Source organism: Mesocricetus auratus, unplaced genomic scaffold (assembly GCF_017639785.1).
Source record: "Mesocricetus auratus isolate SY011 unplaced genomic scaffold, BCM_Maur_2.0 Super-Scaffold_6730, whole genome shotgun sequence".
Taxonomy (NCBI): Eukaryota; Metazoa; Chordata; class Mammalia; order Rodentia; family Cricetidae; genus Mesocricetus; species Mesocricetus auratus.
In genome coordinates, this window is record NW_024429184.1 from 21,684,442 (window position 1) to 21,704,370 (window position 19,929).

Sequence of the window (19,929 nt, forward strand, 5' to 3'; positions counted from 1 at the left end):
GCTACAACACGTGGTTTGCTACAGAGCTAGGAGTGATACTGTGGTGTTGGTTATGCGGAAGTGGAGGCGGAGTGAAGATCTGAAGTGCTCCTATCTGATTTGCTGGCCTACCTCTATCTCTAGCAGGCTTGGCTAATGGTTTCCCAGAGAAAGTCTGCTGAAGGGGACTGGAATAAAAGGATAAGTGGGGGATGAATTTGCAGGGGAAGGTTTGTATGTCCCCTGGGGTCAGGGGTGAAGAGAGACTGCAGAAGGTGGTCGGTTACAGAGCTTGGGATAAAACTTAGAGATTTGATTTAGAGAAAGGAAAGGAGAGGTGAAATCAGCAGTTAGCCTACCTGCTTCTCTGACTGAATTTTATAGGTGTTTTCAATTTGAATTTTAGAAGGACATCTTCAGTTGTCTTGAAATAACAAATGGTAGAAACTGCAAAAGATGCTTATTGGTAGAGACCTTGTCTGGCATGCCTAAAACCCTGAGAGAACTCTCTAACAAGGGGCAGGGAAGAAGAAGATGATGCTACATCTTTTTCTAAGAGATGCTATGAAGCATAATTTGATCTCTCTAACACTTTGCTATCAGTTATATGCTATTACTAGTATTTAGAATATTTTTTCAAACTAAATTTAATCAAAATGCTTTGATGTGAAAATTATCTTACATTCTAATTATTTTCCTAATGCTCATTAAAGAATACATATTGGTTTACAAAAACACACATGATGAAATTAATTATGAGAACATGTAAGCAACAGTGTTATTGGAGATCAATATATTAATTTGACTCATGAAATTACAGTCTGGAAATATATAAGTAACTTTTATTTCAGAATGTAAGTAAAGCAGCCATATGGAAACTGTTGGGCAAAGTCAGTTTTGTCCCTTGTTCCCATTTTTTTGTTGTTGTTTCATTTATAGGACACTTATTGCAGATGATTTCAAGATGTAGAATCCTTATGTGTGAAGTATCCCAAATGAAGCTGAAGAATTGGTGTTGACAATACTTCATGTTGTGGTAAGAGAAGACAATTCTAATGTGTTGCCCCTTGGAAAATGTAATGTCAAGCACATAATGTATGTCTCTGTGTGCAATATACAAGCTGCTCTATCATTATGAGTTGATAATGAAATAAAATGGTGACTGTAACACAGTCTACAAGTTTAAGATTTTTAAATCCTATTTATTATTTTGCAAGGATAAGGTTTAATGGAACTAATACTAACCTAGCCTTTATGCGTAATTGGTATACAACCTTGAGAAAGTAACTTAAAATGTTCCAATTTCCCTTGCTAATATATGTGTTAAATGGTATTAGAAGATGCCACTGAAGTAAGAGGTAGTATATGCAAGCACCTGCCCAGTATATTATAAATCCTCAAGATACAGAAGTTCTATTAATGTCATTATGGTGTAAACACTATAAAAATATAGTCATTAAGTCCTTGTATTTCTATTCATGATCATGTATGATAGAATAAATACAAAATAAGTATTTGTGAGTAAATATTCTCTCAATTCAACATTATGCAAACTTAGTCTACAATGTGTCTTACTTACCAGGATAAACAATTTCAGGTTGCAGACCGAATCCTTTGAAACATCAGTACATTTTAGCAACATTAATCTGTAAACAGGAGAACAAAGATACCTTTGTCCTTCACACTCAGTAGTAATGATACATTTATTTGGTCTGCCTATTCTACCTGAAATCTTTTCAGATGGATTCATCTATCCTAGTGCTTGTGAACTGGATATCTGCTATGTCTCCATGAGTTGGGTAAGCTTGGGTTGTTCAACTGGAATCCATTGTGAATCTGTTGAGGATTCTGTTGGAGATAGTCATGCTTTTGGAATCTGTCCTCACTTCTTGTAATAATTAGCAATATTTCTATGGTAATAGACATCATGCCTGTACCTGAAGATTACATGTTTTCATTCTGTGTTGAGCATAGTAGGTGAGATAGACTCGTTCAATGTAAAATACACAGGAAAAGCTTTCAGTCATCCCCTAGTTCCAATGTGTTTTCATCCTTTCTATGAATGAAGAAAACCTTACAAAATCAATGAATCGAATACAGATATCAACATAACAGCTCCAGTACTAATAGAAAATTGCTTTCCTCTGGTAATAATGGGAAGGGATATTAGGGCCTTATTAAAGCTGTTTTCACATGTATTCATTCTGAGAATACTCATAAAATTGTCTACGCAATTCAGATACTGAATTACATTTGAATTCATGGCTATTGAATTTGCACAGAAGTTCCTAACTAAAGATTTCCAGATTCCTACATTATGTCACATTTTGCCTTAATTTAAATAGTAGTTGTTTTATAGGAATATAATCTTTGCCTTTTTCCCTGTAATAAATCTGTTTGTTTCCTGTCCTATTAACTCTAAGCTAGTGATAAAGTTGCTTACCTTATTTCAGTACCAGTGCCAGACCCTTAATACAATGAGGATCATATGAGTTAACAGTGCCTACAAGCAAGATCACAGGGACTGTACAAATTATCTGCTTCTTGAACCACTGGTAGTGATCTAATATGGCAGCTACCCTTCAAGATATACTCATGTAGTTGATAACAGGTGAATCAGCTCAATATTATATAAAGAATTTTTTGGAATCTTCTAAAATAATGATGAAAGTTTGACGTGACTCAGGAAGTAAGGGAGAGAAAAACAAAAAAATGAACTAACAAAATAATCATTTCAAAAAGGTATTACCAGGGCTAAAGATAATAGATTCATACCTTAGATGTGTTCATAGCATCTGCATGTTATATATGAATCTTTAGGCCAATGAATCTCATTCTCAGCTTTTGAAATGATTGGAGTCTTCTGAGAAGCTTACTGTATATTCACTAGAAGAGGATGCTGCTCATGTGGATATGCTTAAGTAGACTAGACCACTTCTAGTAATCTACATGTAAAACACGGTCATTCAAACTAACACACTTCCTGTACACTGTACTACCTGGAACTCAGTAAGTTTTATTATCTAATTTAGGAATGTTGCTGTTGGAATTCAAACTAAAAAACTTTACTAAGTAAGCATTAAATGTATATCTAAGAAACAAATAGGTTTTAATAATGATTCTCTGCACTTATTTCATAGTTGAATAACTTCAGGTCCCATGTACATATAAAACCTAGATAAAGTAAATTTAAAACTGCAGACCATTGGCTAACTTTAATTGAAATGCTTCTACTGAACAGTTGCTTTCATATGTGTAATGTAGTGTCAAATCATCCCCTAGCTGCCCTCATTCTGTATGTTAATAAAGTTTATCAGTAGAAGTTATTGACTCAAGTTTTGAAGTTAGCACATGATGGGGCAAGGCCCAACTCTTGGCACCAGGAGAGTACACATCTGCTACATCTGCTTGTTAATCCTAGGATAATTCAATTTTATAGCCATGAAGAGTTTATTTCATGGCAGCCAGCATAAGCACATATGGGGACAATTGGCTTGTATTTGTTTTATTTAAGTTCCCAAACACTGAATTCTTCATCACCTACTTAGATAGGCTCTGAAAAGTATAAGTAGAGTGGGCCTATTCATCTGTTTTGTAAAACTACATCATGAGAAATTTTATAGAAAGGAAACTGTCTAGGTATCTGCACATCTTTCTAACCTTTGACCTTGTTTATGTTAACCAATTTACTGACTTTTTAAAAATCATTCCTCAGACACATCAGCTGTCAGAGATTAAGCTAACCTGGTGTTTAGTCAAGCAACCCTTCTTAAAACCAAAATGAGTTTATTCATTCTCTTTGTCTATCAACCCCATCCTCTCTCTGTCTCTACACAGATACACATACACGAATGAACACCTCATCTGGCCCACCCATCTTTTTCCAGAGTAATATGTGAATTTGTTGCTTCTTTCCAATTTCCTTGCTAATGCATTTAACTATATGCAAATATAACTTAATAAATATCCCCTCTCACCATAACTCAGAACCTCCTCTTTCTCTTAGGAGACCAATAGTTGCTTTTCACTCCTGCCTACTTTTCCCAGAGTATGTCATCCTGGGAAGTAAAAACCTCAAGACAACTGGAAAAAGAATGAACCACCAGGAATGTATAGCTCCCAATGGCATAGTTTTAGGAGGAGCAAACACCAGGGATAAGGAAAAAATGAAAGGAGGGATTCCATATTTCTTTGAAGTGGAAAATTTATGACAATTCCACTACCTGTGTCTATCTTTAAGCCACTTCATACTTTTGTTCTCAAATGAGTACTACAATAGGTGACTCAGGTTTAAGTGACATAGGTTAAAAGCATATATGAGATATAATACAACTATAATTATAAATTATACCAGCGTGCAAATTTTTTAATGTCATCTTTAAAACTTTGTATGCATACAAAACAGTGTTTTGAATAAATTTAAAGGAAAGTGTAAGATATCCATAAGCGTATGATTCTCTCTCTAGGTAGTTGCTGAAGGAGATTGTAGGAACACACAAGATTTTTCTTGTCATCAGGTTTCTTTGACTCCCCAGATTACATCTTTTCAGGATCTTTTTTGACATTGATTATTTGCATTATAGAGAATCCTAATTAGTGCCAAACCTTTGAAAATAAATATCACTCAAAGCAATTTACAGTAAAATTATTTTACTGTTGATTTTTCTGCTAATCTTTTTGAAAAAATTTATAGGTGATATGTAAGTCATTAACTTTTTCTTTGTAAAAATGTAAATTTGAGATCATGAGATCATACACATTAAGTAAATGAGGAATGAATGAGGAAAATATTTATTTTAGGATGGAAACAGAATAACATGATTTGTAGATGTTTGTTTAGAACAAATTAGTAATTTTTTACGGTCCATGAATAAGCATTTTTCAATTTGCAAAAAGAACTAATTATGCAGTATTAGGTTATATAGTTGTATATCACCAATATAAAATCCTATGTGCTCACATCACTACATGCTGTATCATCTTACCAGAGTTAAGAAACACATGATGCATTGCTTGTTTTTTCACCATTTTGAGGAATGTGAATAAAATATTATGTAACACATATAGAAATGTGTACCTAAGTGGTAAGAAATATCCTAAATTCCTAGATGTGAAAGCCTTGTCAGATCTCTCAGCCTTTTCCTGTATTTGTCTCATTCTTTTTTTCTTCTTTTTCTTCTTTCTGAAACTATTGACTTCTAGGGCTTTCAAAGTTCATTTTGTCTCTGTGTGATTCATATTGAATTCCCTTAGGATATCAGCTCATGTTCTTTTAGTTGGATTCTTTTTCTGTCTTCCTTTTGGGAGGTGTGGAGAAGAGTCATGGTGAGTTCATATGGAGGTAAACATGCATAGCCATTTTAAGCTGCATTAGTCGGCATTTATTCAGAGGTATTTAAAAAAGAAAATGCATAAATAAAATTAATATTTTTTGCTTCCTAGACACCTGTCAGAGTCTTGGCATGTTCATTCCCTATAATTGGCATTATATACTCAAAGTGAATTTTGCAAACAGCAACGGCTCAGGCTGTGAGAGAGCTGCCTCTTCAATGGCCATTATGCAGTAATGGAAGTCCTGTCAGCCACCCTTTACTGTTGTAGGAAGCAACAGCCATATTCTCAGGAACCTAAAATGCCATCTCCCATTTCTTTTGAATTAATAAACAATGTTTCATTCCTATTTCTTGACTTGATTATGCACAACATTCTTATTAAATGGCTTGAAATATACCCAATGTAATACAACTGTGATTGTTATAATATGGCATGAGGTGGGGCATCAGGGGGTACCAAGTCAGGTGAGGGGCAAATGTCGGGTGAGAAACAGACAGAGTTCTATAGACAGAACTTCTGTGGAAAGTTTATTCAGGAAACGTAAGGGAATAAGGAAAGGGAAATGAAAGAAAGGGGGGAGACAAAGACAGAGACAGAGACATATTACAGAGAAAGAGAGAGAGAGAGAGAGAGAGAGAGAGAGAGAGAGAGAGAGAGAGAGAGAGAGAGAGAGAGAGAGAGAGAGAGAACAATGCCTCCTCAGAAAAAAATGAGAACGAGAGAAGAGAGAAAAGAGGGGAGGCATAATTTTTCTCTTAAAGAGACCTCTGCACCTGTTGTAGAGCTCACCATGTGCAGAGGCACTGGGCCAGTTTCCCAAGGGGTGGGGCCAGGTCTGCCTAGATTATTACAGTGTTTGTCACACACCATCCTCAATATATGTAACATAAAGTGTGAGAGATTTAAATTATTTGTTGATATTGTTTAAAAAAATGAGACTAACATGGTCTCAACTCCTTTGATCATCACTCCTCCCTCTCTACAACTGTACTCAGTGCTTAGCTGTGAATCTCTGCTTCTGCTTCCATCAGCTACTGGATGAAGGCTCTATGATGGCATTTAAGTTAGTCATCAACCTCATTCTAGGGAAGGGCATTTAAGGTAGCCTCTTCACTATTGCTTATATTCTTGCCTGGATTCCTGGGAATTTCCCTAGTGCCAGGTTTATCTTTAAGCTAATAATGGCTCCCTCTATTATGTATCTCTTTTCTTACTCTCCTTACTCTTATTCATCCCCTGACTCAGTCTTCCTTATCATGTTTTCCTCCACCCTCCTCTTCTCCCCTTTTCTTTCTCTTCCCTCCCTCCCCCCATGCTCTCAATTTACTCAGGAGATCTTGTCCTTTTTAACTTCTGGGGGGAGCAGGTATCCATGTGTGTTTCTCTTAGGGTCCTCCTTGCTTCCTAGCTTAACTGGGGTTTATGGATTATAGGCTTTTATCCTTTAATCTATTTCTGTTATAAACTTATGAGTGAGTACATGCCGTATTTATCTTTCTGAGTCTGGGTTACCTCACTCAGAATGCTTTTCAGAAACAGTTGACCTAATCAAGTGGAAACTCAAGCACCCCAGTCTGACAGCTGTGGAACCTGGATAAGACCAAACTAGGCCCACTGAATGTGGGTGTCAGTTGAGGGACTTAGGCAGGCTACGGTGCTGCTGGCAGTGGAACCAATATTTAGCATTAGTGCATGAACTGGCTTTTTGGACTCCATTCCCTATGGAGGGATATTCTCTCAGCCTATAGAGGGGAGGGCCTCAGTCCTGCCCCAAATGATGTGACAGAACTTCATGATCTCCCATGGGAGGTCTCTCCCTCTCTGAGGAGTGGATGGGGTGAGAGATGGGGAGATGGTGTGGGGAGTGTGAGGATGGGAGAGAGGGGAAACTGGGAGTGGTGTGTGAAATAACACTGTTTTTAAATTAAACAAAAATAAAAATATAAGAAAAAATGAGGCACCAGGCACTTGATCTACTCTCATTTTCAAAATGTTTTAGGAGCTAACCCTGTAACATTTCATGAATTTCTACTTTTAAAATATGGTTTGTAAAAAAAGGAAGTTAAAGGAACTATTGTCAATTGACACAAGTTGCAGCTGCACAGAAGGAAGGTCTGGGGCGATTGTACAACAGGACAAATAAATATGGAACAATTTATTTTCAATGCTTTCAATTAACAATGATAAATCACTGAGAATATTATATTTACTATAATTAAATCTTTTATTCTTTACACATGTATTAAAAGATCATACACTCCAGTTGGATATTTATGATTTTATATTTTATGCACAAGGTACAAATACATTTAAATTATAAATATATATTATAAAGATATGAATCACAAGGTTATCCTTTTTAGTTTAGTTGAGCTGGTATAGGAAGGAAGGCATGGAAAGAACAGGCAGCTGTTTCCATGGGCAGCCTCAGGGGTTATGTTCTCCACTGTCACTCAGACACCTCTGTCTGTAACACAGATGAAAGAGATGCAGTGGAGACAGGGAAACAAGTACTGCCCATCTGCTGAGAACAATGGAAGGCATTGACTCAGTGGGCAACCAGCATCTCTCTGACTAACTATGTAGGACACCAGGAGATGCAATCATCAGTCATTACCTAGAGCAGTGAGTCTCAACCTGTGGGTTCTAACCTTTTAGGCAGGTCAAAACCATTTTCACAGGGAACAAAGACCTGATATTTACATTATTATTTATAACAGTAGCAAAGTTACAATCATGAAGTAACAATAATTATCCAGTTGAGGGTCACCATGATGTGAGGAACTTTATCAAAGGTGACAGCATTAGAGATTGAGAATTACTGATGTAGAGGGAACCAGGTGGAAAGGGAAGCATGGTAACAAAGTATAAAAACACAAGATGCTAATTAATAATATTTATAATCATGGTAATCAGGCAGAGTAAAGTACTAATTTGCTTTACAACTACTGATGAATTAATATAGGTAGTCACAGTGTTCTGGGTCCCATTAAAGCAAAGACCTTGCTTTTGATGGGAAGAAATGTTGATCGTTCTGAAGCTTGGTTTAAACTGGGTTGTAGAGAAAACCATTTGTGCCACAAGGAACTTGGATTTTTTAAATTTTATTTTTATTTACATTTTTTATCATACATAACAACCTCAGTTCCCCCTCACCCTCCTTATTCCACTCCCAACCTTCCACCTTCCCAGCTCCCATTCACCTCTCAGTGAGGGTAAAGCCACCCTTGGGGAGTCATAAAATTCTGGCATACCAAGTAGAATCAGGACCAAGCCCCTCCCCACCGTGGAACATGTGTGCATTCATTATTTCAATCAGTCACTATTTATTAACTCCTTTTGGCATCCCAGATACTGTTGTTCTCTATGCAAATAAAGGGATAAGTAAGATAGAAAGCTTGATTTTCAAGATTTATGTGTGTTGAAGACACAAAGTGAAAACCAGAAGCTATTATTAATTCACTGATAAACCTGTGAAGGTGTGGTTTCAGGTGAAATTGTATCATCTCAGTGTTTTCAAGAAAGACCAGTTCATATGCATCAGGAAGTATGAGTCTTCACAGGAAGAAGATAGAGTTTGAAGGAGCTTGAAATCCATGTCCTTATATATGAAAAGGTATGGCAGAAGAGCATAGATTAGTATAAACAGTACAGTATCAGGTATGTACAGGAAATAGAGGATGTAAAGCAGGAGGCAGAAGTGAGGGGAAGAAAACTTGTGAGCAGTCCTTCAAATCTCAAGGTCAGATGCCACAGTAGGTCTTTGTGTGAGGATCAAACAGTAGATGCTCTGAGTGTCTTCCATAGTTATCGCATGAAGTTCATAAAAATTACTCCACATCATGTGCTATATTTGGCCCCAGGATCCTAAACATGGAATGGAGCTAGCCAGGTAGACTCTACATAAATTAATACAGAAATACCAGAAGGCAGTTTTGCCTTTTGCTTTTTAAAAGACTTTACTTTTTCAATTCCTTGTATATGTATGTGTGTATTAGCTTGTGCACATGAGAGCAGAACCACCAGAGAGCAGAAAAGGGCATTAGATTCCTTGGAGATGGAACCTACAGGCAGTCGTGAGCCACCTGCTGTCGGTGCTGAGAACGGAACTCATGTCCTTCACAGGAGCAGTGGGCACTCCTTGCCTCTAAGCTGTCTCTCTATCCCTAAGATTTCAGAATTGTTATATAATATAGTGTAATGTGCATGATACATTCTAGTACAGATTACCTATAATAGAATGCAAGAGGAAAGAAATGGAAAACGAATGATTTACTGAAAAGGGATCAGAATTTAATGATTTGGAAAATTCTCAGGCTATATGTTATACAAGATGTGAAAGTTTGTTCTGGAAGGGACATGTAGGATTACAGATAAATAGTCTCACCATAAAGAGATTGCCTATGAATGTAATATCCATTTTAGAAAAAAAATCAAGAATAATAGATTTGATTATAGCAGCAGAAATCCCACCAGATTAAATGGCACAGAGATGAAATAAAGCAAAGGATTTCAAACTTTTGCGATTCTCTAAGATGTGAAAGCAGTGCTATCTGGCCAAAAGGCTGTCCATAGAACTTTCCCTCTAAAGACAGAAAGAAATGGGTCCAAGTGAGGTCAGAGGTCAGCAACCCCCCTATTGCTGCCATGAGAGCTCAGATATCACCCCTTGGAATCTAGGCTGTCTCTGCCACAGTCTCAGAGGAAAGTACCATTTCTTGTTTGGAGACATCATGAATGGCTGGGAGTCACAGGAAAAGGGTGCCCATTTGAGTAAGATAGAGTACTACTCCAGTGAAATTGGTACAGGGGCTGTCACCCTCCTGGGACTGGAGTGCAGAGCATAAAGCCAACAAGGTTTGTATTCTTGTCCTTTAAGAGGGCTAATAGGCTTTCCTTGCCGGGTTATATAAATATTTGTTTTAACTACTGACAAAAAAGATGTGAATATTAAGTTGTGTTCAATGGCATTCTTTACAGTTTAAAAATGATTTGAGTTTGTGTATGAAAAATAGTAATATGTAATTGTAGAATCTTGTTTGTGTCTTCTACAAGGGACTGAACCATAAAAGAAATGTTCAAGTCTTAACCTGCTAATATTATATGAATCTTACATGAATAAAATTTGCTTTTCCTTAAGAATAGCTTTAGGACAGAATATTTATTTTTAATATGACATTATATTTCAGTAACTTTTAATAAGTTCCTGCTAACATCTACTTTTAATATAACAATATCATCTGTTTATGCAAATGTGTGCATATGTACAAGAATATGTGATATGTGCATATTGAAATTTATTTAGCATTATGATTTTTAGTTAGGACCTAATATTTCATTTCTAGTAAAATGAATTATAAAGTGTTTAGAAAAGTTGAACTGCCTTTTAAGAACTGACATTTTGATGCAGCTTTGTAATTTTGAAAAGATGAATTATGTTTAATCTCTATGGGATTCCTTAATATGCATTTGTTGGACAACTTTGTATTCAATTGCATTTTACATTTCCATAAGTATATGGGTAAACCCTTTAAGTTTATATGTTTACTGACAGTGGCTATATGCATGAGAATAACAAGAATTTAAATATTCCCATTTTCATGCAACAGTTTAAGAGCAATTTCTCATTCTGCTGTGCATCAAGGTTTATCAGACTGCACTAACCTGCTTCCTTACATTACCACGCTAGATTTTGAACCATCTTAACTAACAAGAGAGTACAGCATGGAGTAAGAAAAAATAAATGGGTCATATAGTACAGCAGTATGTCAATAACCCTTTTTAGCGCAGGATAAATTAGCAGTTCAGTATTTGAGGTGGTTGTTCAGAGCTTTCAAAACAGTGTTGTGGGACAACTGAAAGATTAAAATACTTCATTAAATATAACATGCTAATCTCTTTTTAAGTGTAACTTTCTAAAAGTATCTCAAGAAAATTTTTGTATCACAGATTGTACTTACCTTCATTTGTATTTTTATGTCTATTTTTAAATAAAGCTAAAGATTAGTATTGATGTTTATCCTTTTCTTACAGAAATTAGTTATAAAGCAACTAGGTATTTCTTTAGCAACATCAAAACCAACATCAAAACTTAGTTCTTAGCAAACAGAACATTCCACTTTAAACGGACAGCATTCTTATCATGATGGATTCATCAAGTGACAATAGCTTTATTACCAAAGCAATCAGAATTAATCTGAATTTGAATCAACCCTTCTACAAGCATAGAGGAAATTGAAGCAATTTTAGATTAAGGTATACAAATATTCTGTTAACTTTAAAATGAATTCAAATAAATTTAACTGTTATTGTCACACTTCTACTGTTTCTTAGCACTTTGTTATAAAGTAAAAAGTTATAAGAGGCTTATTAAATGTATGAAAGTGCATACTGGAATGCCAAAATAAATGAATAAAAGATATCTGAGTTTTTAAGTGATTTAACTTATTCTCAGTCTTTTAAAAAGGAATGTTTCATTTTTTTCATATTCAACATAAAATTGTTTATAGCCTATGACAGAATGGCGAACACTTAAGTCCTTGACATCAAAGTTATTAGTCTACTTGTCTGTCAAAGTCAATTAGAGAAGGGTCACAAAGTAGACATTTATCTGAGGGACTCTCCTAGCTCCCATTAGTCATTTACAGGCTCTTTCTAAGAGACTTATTATCTCATCTATTTGCAAATGATGGTCACTGTCTGGGCATACTGCCTTTGGGTTCTGTTTTGCTGAAGGATGGCTCTTTTGAAAGGCAGCCATGATAATCAGCTGAAGCAGTGTAATAGGAGTTGTAATCATGTGTGGGCCAAAATTATTCAAAGAATAATAAAATGAGCTTTAATTACCAAGTTCAACAGCTTAATAAGATTTGGTATATTCAGATAATTGAATCTGTGCTTATCCCTGTGTCTGTTCATTAAATAATGAAAAATTATTACATTCCTGTAAGTTTTCATACACAACCTCTGTACCAACATAAAATATCATTAAATCCCAGCAATTTTATTGGTGTTTATTGGTAGACATATCCAACACACTCTTCAGAATCTATCCCATATAAAACATCTTATGTTTTTTTTCCTGTTCCTGTCTTACTAAATTCTATAATGAGGTGTAGTAAAAATGATAGTATCGATAAATATGTTTTGAAATGACTTTGGAGAATTAATAAAAATAATTCTTTGCATATGGAAGTTCACTTAGAGATTTTTGGGTAAGAGATTAATTGGTTCATGAAAATATCAAACTACAAGTGGAGTTTTGACTTTAAAAGTCATAGAACCCCATGTATCAGGACAATGAAATGTCAACACTCGTGTTTTAGAAATCTCCTCTGAGAATAGTATGGAAAAATAGATGATAAAGAAATAACTAAAGACAAAGAAACTGCCAAAGGAGACTGGAGTGAGCTGTACTCTCGCTGTTGTTCCATGCTGAGGCAAGTCCAGGGCTTCCACACATGTTGGAGAACTTCTCTCACATTGAGCTTCATCTGCAGCCCTGACTCTGACATTCTTTACTTCCAGTGTGGATATTTAGGGAGTAGGACAGGTTTAGCTAGAGAAAGGTTGTTTGTAATGTAATAATAGGCAATCTAGAGGAGCTATTTGGCTCTCAAGAAGTTCTAAGTAGAAGTCAAAGATATATATCTGTATGTAGTAGGATGACTCTGAGGTTTAATGCGAGTCTCTGTATGCCATGTTTAGCACAATGATTGAGGCAGAGTTAGTGCTCTGTAATGATAGCTGGAATTCCTGTAATGAGGAGACGAGGAAGGGGTTGGTGTAGAACAGGATGGAAATCTGTTTCCATGTTTAATGAGATGGACAAGGAATGGAAAGATAATTCAGATACCCAGGCTGCTGCTCATGATAATGAGACCAGATAACTGTGTTATATCAGTAACTAAATGGGGGAAAGGACATTAAACTATAGGCAAAGATGATAGTATCTGTCTTGAAATGTCTTTCACTCTTTCCTCATGAAACATAGACATATTTCAGAGTTCTTTGCCTTTTTTTGTTATCATACAGAAGCATAGGGTGTACTTGAAATTATTTATCAGCACTGTACTTGCTAGTTGATTAAATTCAAGCTTGCTTTCTTCAAACTGACCTTGGAGTCTAACAAATAGAAAACCCATTTCATACTGTGTCATGCTTCTGATGGCTCATATGAACCACAAGGCCACTGACAGAACAGGAACCTTTCAAACAGAGACCTGCAAAGAACAATCCCAGAACAGAGCATTACCCGGTTTCCATTCTGTGAATAGGCCAGTTGGACTGACTCCTGAAACCGGTGTAATGGTAGGAGTAACTCAATAGCATACTGAACAGATTATATCTACCCAGATGGCAGCAGAGATGCTCTTGATGGCACTGTAAAACAAGTTCCTAGACAGCATAGAGACACTGAGCTGTCTTCAGGGAACAGAGAAATAACGGCAAATTAAGCAAACCATGGTTATTCACTCTTTATATTAGTGTCTCTACAATCTATAAATGCTGTTTAGGGTTTTCACATACTCAAAACTGTCATTTAATACAGAATGATGTTATAATACATTTGTGAGTCAATTTACAAACTTACTGAAAGGGATCTGACATCCATACAATGAAATATATATCTGGGGACATTGTGGCAGTTTATTTGCTACTGTGAGTTTAATCTGAGTCACCACATATCTAATTTATCATGAAAAACGAAATTCCAGGAGGTTATTATTTTGTCTTTCCTATGCAGTTTTATTGAACAATCTGGATTCTTGTAGTGGAGCGAATGGCTCATGTGGAAAACATTTAATTGCCTGCATTTCTATGACAGGAGTGTTCTGAATATAAAATATCCTACAAAGAAAAACAGCATTGTAATACTGTCAGAAAATGTCTTCTCACAGGTTGCTGACCAATACTAAAGGCTTCTATATAATATTCATGAGTATTGTGGGGAAATGATGACTAGAGGTCTGTCCTAAATCTAAAATATAGTCCTGAATTTGCAAATAATTAGCCATTAGAATGTAAAATTATACTCGTCATTCTAATTTTCCTCCATACCATCCTCCCTTTCCCCCTTTTCCTCCCACTCTACCTTCTTTTCTATAGCCCTTGTCCCTCCCTTCCTCTATCCTTTCCTTAGTTGTGAAGTATATATTTGGTTACTTCACTTTTTTAAAATTAACTTAGAAACAAGTTTGTTTTACATGTAAATACCAGTTCCTTTTCCCTCCCCTTCTCCACTACCCCCCACTGACCCCTAATCCCATTCCCTTTCTACTCCCCAGGGAGGGTAAGAGCTTCCATGAGGGATTGTCAAAGTCTGTCATACCATTTGGAGCAGGGCCTAGACCCTCCCCCATGTGTGTAGGTTGAGAGAGTATCCCTCTATGTAGAATGGGCTAACAAAGTTCACTCGTGTACTAGGGATAAATACTGATCCACTTCCAGAGGCTCTATAGATTGCCCAGACCTCAAATGGCATCCAAGTTTAGGGGGTATGAACAATGCTAAGCTGGTTTCCCAGTTATCAACCTGGGGAAATTGTTCCCACTTATTCAGGTCAGCTGTTTCTATGGGTCACTCCAGCCTGGTCTTGACCCCTCTGCTTATCACTCCTCCCTCTGTGCTACTGGATTCCAGGAGGTTTGCTCAGTATTTAGCTGTGGGTGTTTGCTTCTGCTTCCATCAGCTACTGGATGAAAGCTCTAAGATGGCAAATGAAATAGTCATCAATCTCGTTATTAGAGGAGGGCATTTAAGGAAGTCTCCACTTAGATTGTTAGTTGGTGTCATCCTTGTTAATCTCTGGATATTCCCCTAGTGACAGATTTCTCTTTAAACATCTGTTACGGGATCTCATTTCTTGCTCTCCTGTATTTTCCCCTGACTCAACCTTCCTGCTGCTACATGCCCTCCCCCCCCCTTATAATCTTCCCTTTGCTTTCTCCTAACTCCTTTTCCCCTCCTCCCATGCTCCCAATTAGCTCAGGAGATCTTGTCCCTTTCCCCTTCTCCAAGGGACCATGTATGTTTCTCTTAGGGTCCTCCTTGTTTCCTAGCTTCTGTGACAGTGTGGATTGTAGGCTGGTAACCCTGTGCTCTATGTCTAAAATTCATATATGAGTGAGTGCATACCATGTTTGGCTGTTTTTCACTGGGTTACCTCACTCAGGATGGTTTCTTCTAGTGCCATCCATTTGCCTGCAAATTTCAAGATTCCATTATTAGTGTTTTCTTTCTGTTGAGTAGTACTCCACTGTGTAAATGTACCATATTTTCTTTATCCAGTTTTTGGCTGAGGGGCATCTAGATTGCTTCCAGGTTCTGGCTATTACAAATAATGCAGCTATGAACATAGTTGAACTGATGTCCTTGTTGTATGAATGTGCATCATTTAAGTATATGCCTAAGAGTGGTATTGGTTGATCTTTTGGTAGACTGATTCATGTTTGCCTGAGGAATCACTATACTGACTTGCAAAGTGGTTGTATAAGTTGCCACTCCCACCATCAATGGAGGACTGCTCCCCTTACTCCACATCTTCTCCAGCATAAACTGGCATTGGTGTTTTTGATTTTAGCCATTCTGACAGGAGTGAGATGGTATCTCAGAGTTATTTTGATTTGCATTTCCCTGATGGCTAAGCATGTTGAGCACTTTCTTATGTGACTATCAGCCATTTTAGATTCCGCTACCGAGAACTCTCTATTTAGTTTTGTACCCCACTTTTTTTAAACAGGAATGTCAGTATCTTTATTTCTTACATTGAATTTATATCTTTATACCTAGAGTTGAATGTAGAGTAAATATAGTTGAATATTATCTTCTATCTTTTAAGCCTAGCAAATAATACCAAACATGTTAACCAATAAATTACTATAACATAATTTGTATAGGTTAATTAAATATATGAATCTAGGTTATCAAGTTAGGGTGTTCACACATTTTGACAACACTATTGTACCCCACTTTTTAATTGGATTATTTGGTGTTTTGGTGACTAGCTTCTTGAGTTCTTTTTATATTTTGGAAATCAGTCCTCTGTGGGATGTGAAGTTGGTAAATATCTTTTCCCATTCTCTGGGCTGCTGTTTTATCTTGTTGTCTGTGTCCTTTGCCTTACAGAAGCTTCTCAGATTCAATAGATCCCATTTATTAACTGTCAAACTCAGTGTCTCTGCTACTGCTGTTATGTTCAGGAATCAGTATCCTGTACCAATTCGTTCGAGAGTACCTCCCACTTTCTCTTCTAAGAGGTTCAGTGTTGCTGGATTTATGTTGAGTTCTTTGATCCATGTGGACTGAAGTTTTATGCATGGTGATAGATATGGATCTATCGGCAGTGTTCTACCCACCAGCATCCAGTTATGCCAGCACCATTTATTGAAGATGCTTTTTTGTTTTCTTTTGTATAGTTTTAGCTTCTTTGTCAAAAATCAGGTATCCATAAGTGTGTGGGTTCATGTCAGGGTTTTCAACTCTATTCCAGTGGTCTGCCTGTCTATTTGTTGTGCCAGTAAAGCTGTTTTCGGGACTATAGCTCTATAATAGAGCTTTAAGTCAGGGATGATGATGCCTCCAGTACTCCCTTTATTGTACAGGGTTGTTTTGTCTATCCCAGTTATTCTGTTTTTTCATATAAAATTGAGAGTTGTTCCTTGAAGGAACAATTTCTAGTTTTGTTAATTTTCAAGTTCATTGTCTGCCTTATGGTAAGTTTGGATAAATGTCTATCTTGTTGATTTTATCAAATAACAAATTTTGTTACATTGATTCTTTATTGTTTTCCTAGTTTCAACTCTATTGATTTCAGTCCTCAATTCCTGGTGTCTACTCCTCCAGTGTGAGTTTACTTCTTTTTGTTCTAGAGCTTTCAGTTGTGCTGTTATTTCTCTATTGTGACTATTCTCCAGTGTCTTCATGTGGGCACCTCGTGCTATTAAATTTCCTCTGTCCCATAAATTTGGGTACGTATTGTCTTCATTCTCATTGACTTCTAGGAAGCATTTAATTTATTTTTTATTGCTCCCTTGACCCAGGAATGGTGCAATTGCTCATTATTCAATTTCCATGAGTTTGTAGGCTTTCTGCCATTTGTTTTGCTGTTGAATTCTAACTTTAAACCATGGTTGTCTGATAAGATACAGGGGGATATTCCATTTTTTTTGTATCTGTTGACGCTTGCTATGTTTCCTAGTATGTTGTTGATTTTAGAGAACGTTCCACGTGGTGCTGAGAAGAAGGCACATTCTTTTGTGTTTGGATGGAAAGTTCTATATATGTCTGTTAAACCCAATTGTGTCATAATTTTTATTAGTTCCTTTGTTTCTTTTATAAGTTTCTGTCTTTTGGTCCTGTGTTATGGTAAGAGTGGGGTGTTGAAGTCGCCCACAATAAGTGTGTGAGGTTTTATATATGATTTGAGTTTTAGTAATGTTCCTTTTATGAATGTGGATCCCTTTGTATTTGAGGCATAGATGTTCAGAATTGAGACTTCATCTTGACTGATTTCTCCTTATGATAAATATGAAATCACTGCTTTAATCTCAGTTTTAGTTTAAAGTCTAATTTGTTAGATATTAGGATTGTGTTACCTGCTTGTTTCTTGGGTCCATTTGATTGGAAAATCTTTTCCCTACCCTCAACTCTGTGATACCATCTGTCTTTGTATGAAGCAGAAGGATGGGTTCTATCTTTGAATCCATTCTGTAAGATTGTGTCTTTTTATAGGTGAGTTAAGAAAATTAATATTGAGAGGTATTAATGACCACTGATCATTTATTCTTATTTGTTTTGGATTTTTTGCTGGTGGGGTATTTTGTGTAGATTTCCATCCTTTTTTCATTGAGGTGTTGGTAAAGTGGGATTATCTGTTGCCTATGTTTTTGTGGGTGTAGTTAACTTCCTTAGGTTGGAGTTTTCCTTCTTTTGCTTGATTGTTTTCCTTGGCTTTCTTTAAGAGATTTGTTGATTTCTTGTATTTTGGGTTTGTTTTTCTTTCATTTCTTTATTGGATTTTCTCATATCCTCTTTGAGGGACTCTATTATTTTCATGAAGTTGTGTTTAAGGTCATTCTCTTATGCTTCATCTGTGCTGAGATGTTCACGTCTTGCTGATGTAGAGTCCCTATACTCCGGTGGTTTTCTTATTGGTTTTTCTGTTGTTGAACATGTTTTTATATTATTGTCTTCCCTTCTCTTCTTCCAGTGGGTGCAGGTGGAGTTTCTTCCTTTCCTGGTTGGTAATTGTCCAAGCTTACAATTGGATGCAAGCAGTTGGATGCAAGCAGGTTCAATTATCAGGTGACTCTCCTCTTCCTGTGGTGGAGGCAGGAATAGTATTGGGATGTTGGCATACCATGGATAGCCTGTTCCACTGGAACAGATTCCACAGTGCATGGTCCCCAGACCTCAGGAGGCTCTGAGCAGGGCACCAGAAGTCAGGCAGGAACAGCCTATTACTTAGTGTTTAATATGTAATAACATACAAATATAATGTACTTCATTTGCTTCAGTGTAATTTAGCAGACGTTTTTGGAGGTCATTCATGTAATTCATGTTATGATACTACATTGTCATGCAGGAAATGCCATTCTGGAGAAACTTGAAGATAATGTGCATTGAATGCAAGGACTATATAGCTGCCTTGAAAGCTTTAACATATTGAATAAATATTTACTGAGCTCCATTCTCTGTAAAGCATTGTCCTAGAGAAAACTATAGAAATAGAGAAGTAGAAACACAGAAGACCCACATGGTCTTCTCTGAACGATTCAAGAAAGACTTTCAGGACTGGGATCTTAGTCCAATCCTGAGACATAAGTAGGCGCTGGTGGGTAAGACTGGATGCATAGGAAGTGGGTTAAGGTGCTCTTTCAGCAAGGAGTTTATGCCATCAGGAATGGTGAGTCACCTGAGGACTTGGAAGCCTTAGGATATAAAGAAGACAGTAAGAGCAAACCACAAGTTGAAGCACAGATTTCAGGAAAAGTTTTGGGGATTTATCTTAAGTCATGAGAAGGCCTTAATCAGGTACACCTTGATCACATTTTTATTTATGATAATAAATGTAAAGTAAAAAAATCCTATTAATGTGTTATGGAAAATAGGTTTATGTTGCTTACTTATCAATTAGTTTATTACAAACAAGGGAGCCTTATATTTCAAGTTTGAGTATTTGTAGTATTTTATTTATATTCTGAAATCTGTGGTCCCATAAGCTATAAAAGCACTACTAGCATAAATCATTGATAAGGTTTGAGCCTTTAGTTGCATGTGTAGAGTTACCACAAAATCACAGATTTCCATCCTTCATAGTTACCAAGGCTTCTACGGGACAGACATTGGGACAGCAATGATCTGTTCTTTTATTAGGTGAAATGCACATGATTCTTTCCATATAATTGTTATGGATTCACCAGTCAGGCTCTGAGTCTAGACACTTATCTGAAGGCCTGTAGATTTGTTTGGCCCTCCTGAGTTCTTGACCTTTTCTTAGGTAATTGTTACTTTCTGAAGACTTTAGTTATCTCCATTCAGAGAATAGGATCCTCCACCTACACTTGTCTCCTCTTAATAGTTAAACTTTTAAACCTAGCTTGACTATTTTTCTTC

At 36.5% G+C, this 19,929-nt stretch overlaps 1 protein-coding gene across 4 annotated transcripts in view; it reads left to right on the forward strand.

Moving 5' to 3' along the window:
* The window catches only part of Lingo2 (leucine rich repeat and Ig domain containing 2), a 1,146,222-nt gene that overhangs the window by 200,804 nt on the left and 925,489 nt on the right, over positions 1-19,929 (forward strand). For all 4 annotated transcript variants that reach the window (XM_040740264.1, XM_040740277.1, XM_040740262.1 and 1 more), the window contains one exon: positions 919-1,015. The gene's annotated coding sequence lies outside the window, so the exon portion shown is untranslated. The remainder of the gene's footprint in view (positions 1-918; positions 1,016-19,929) is intronic.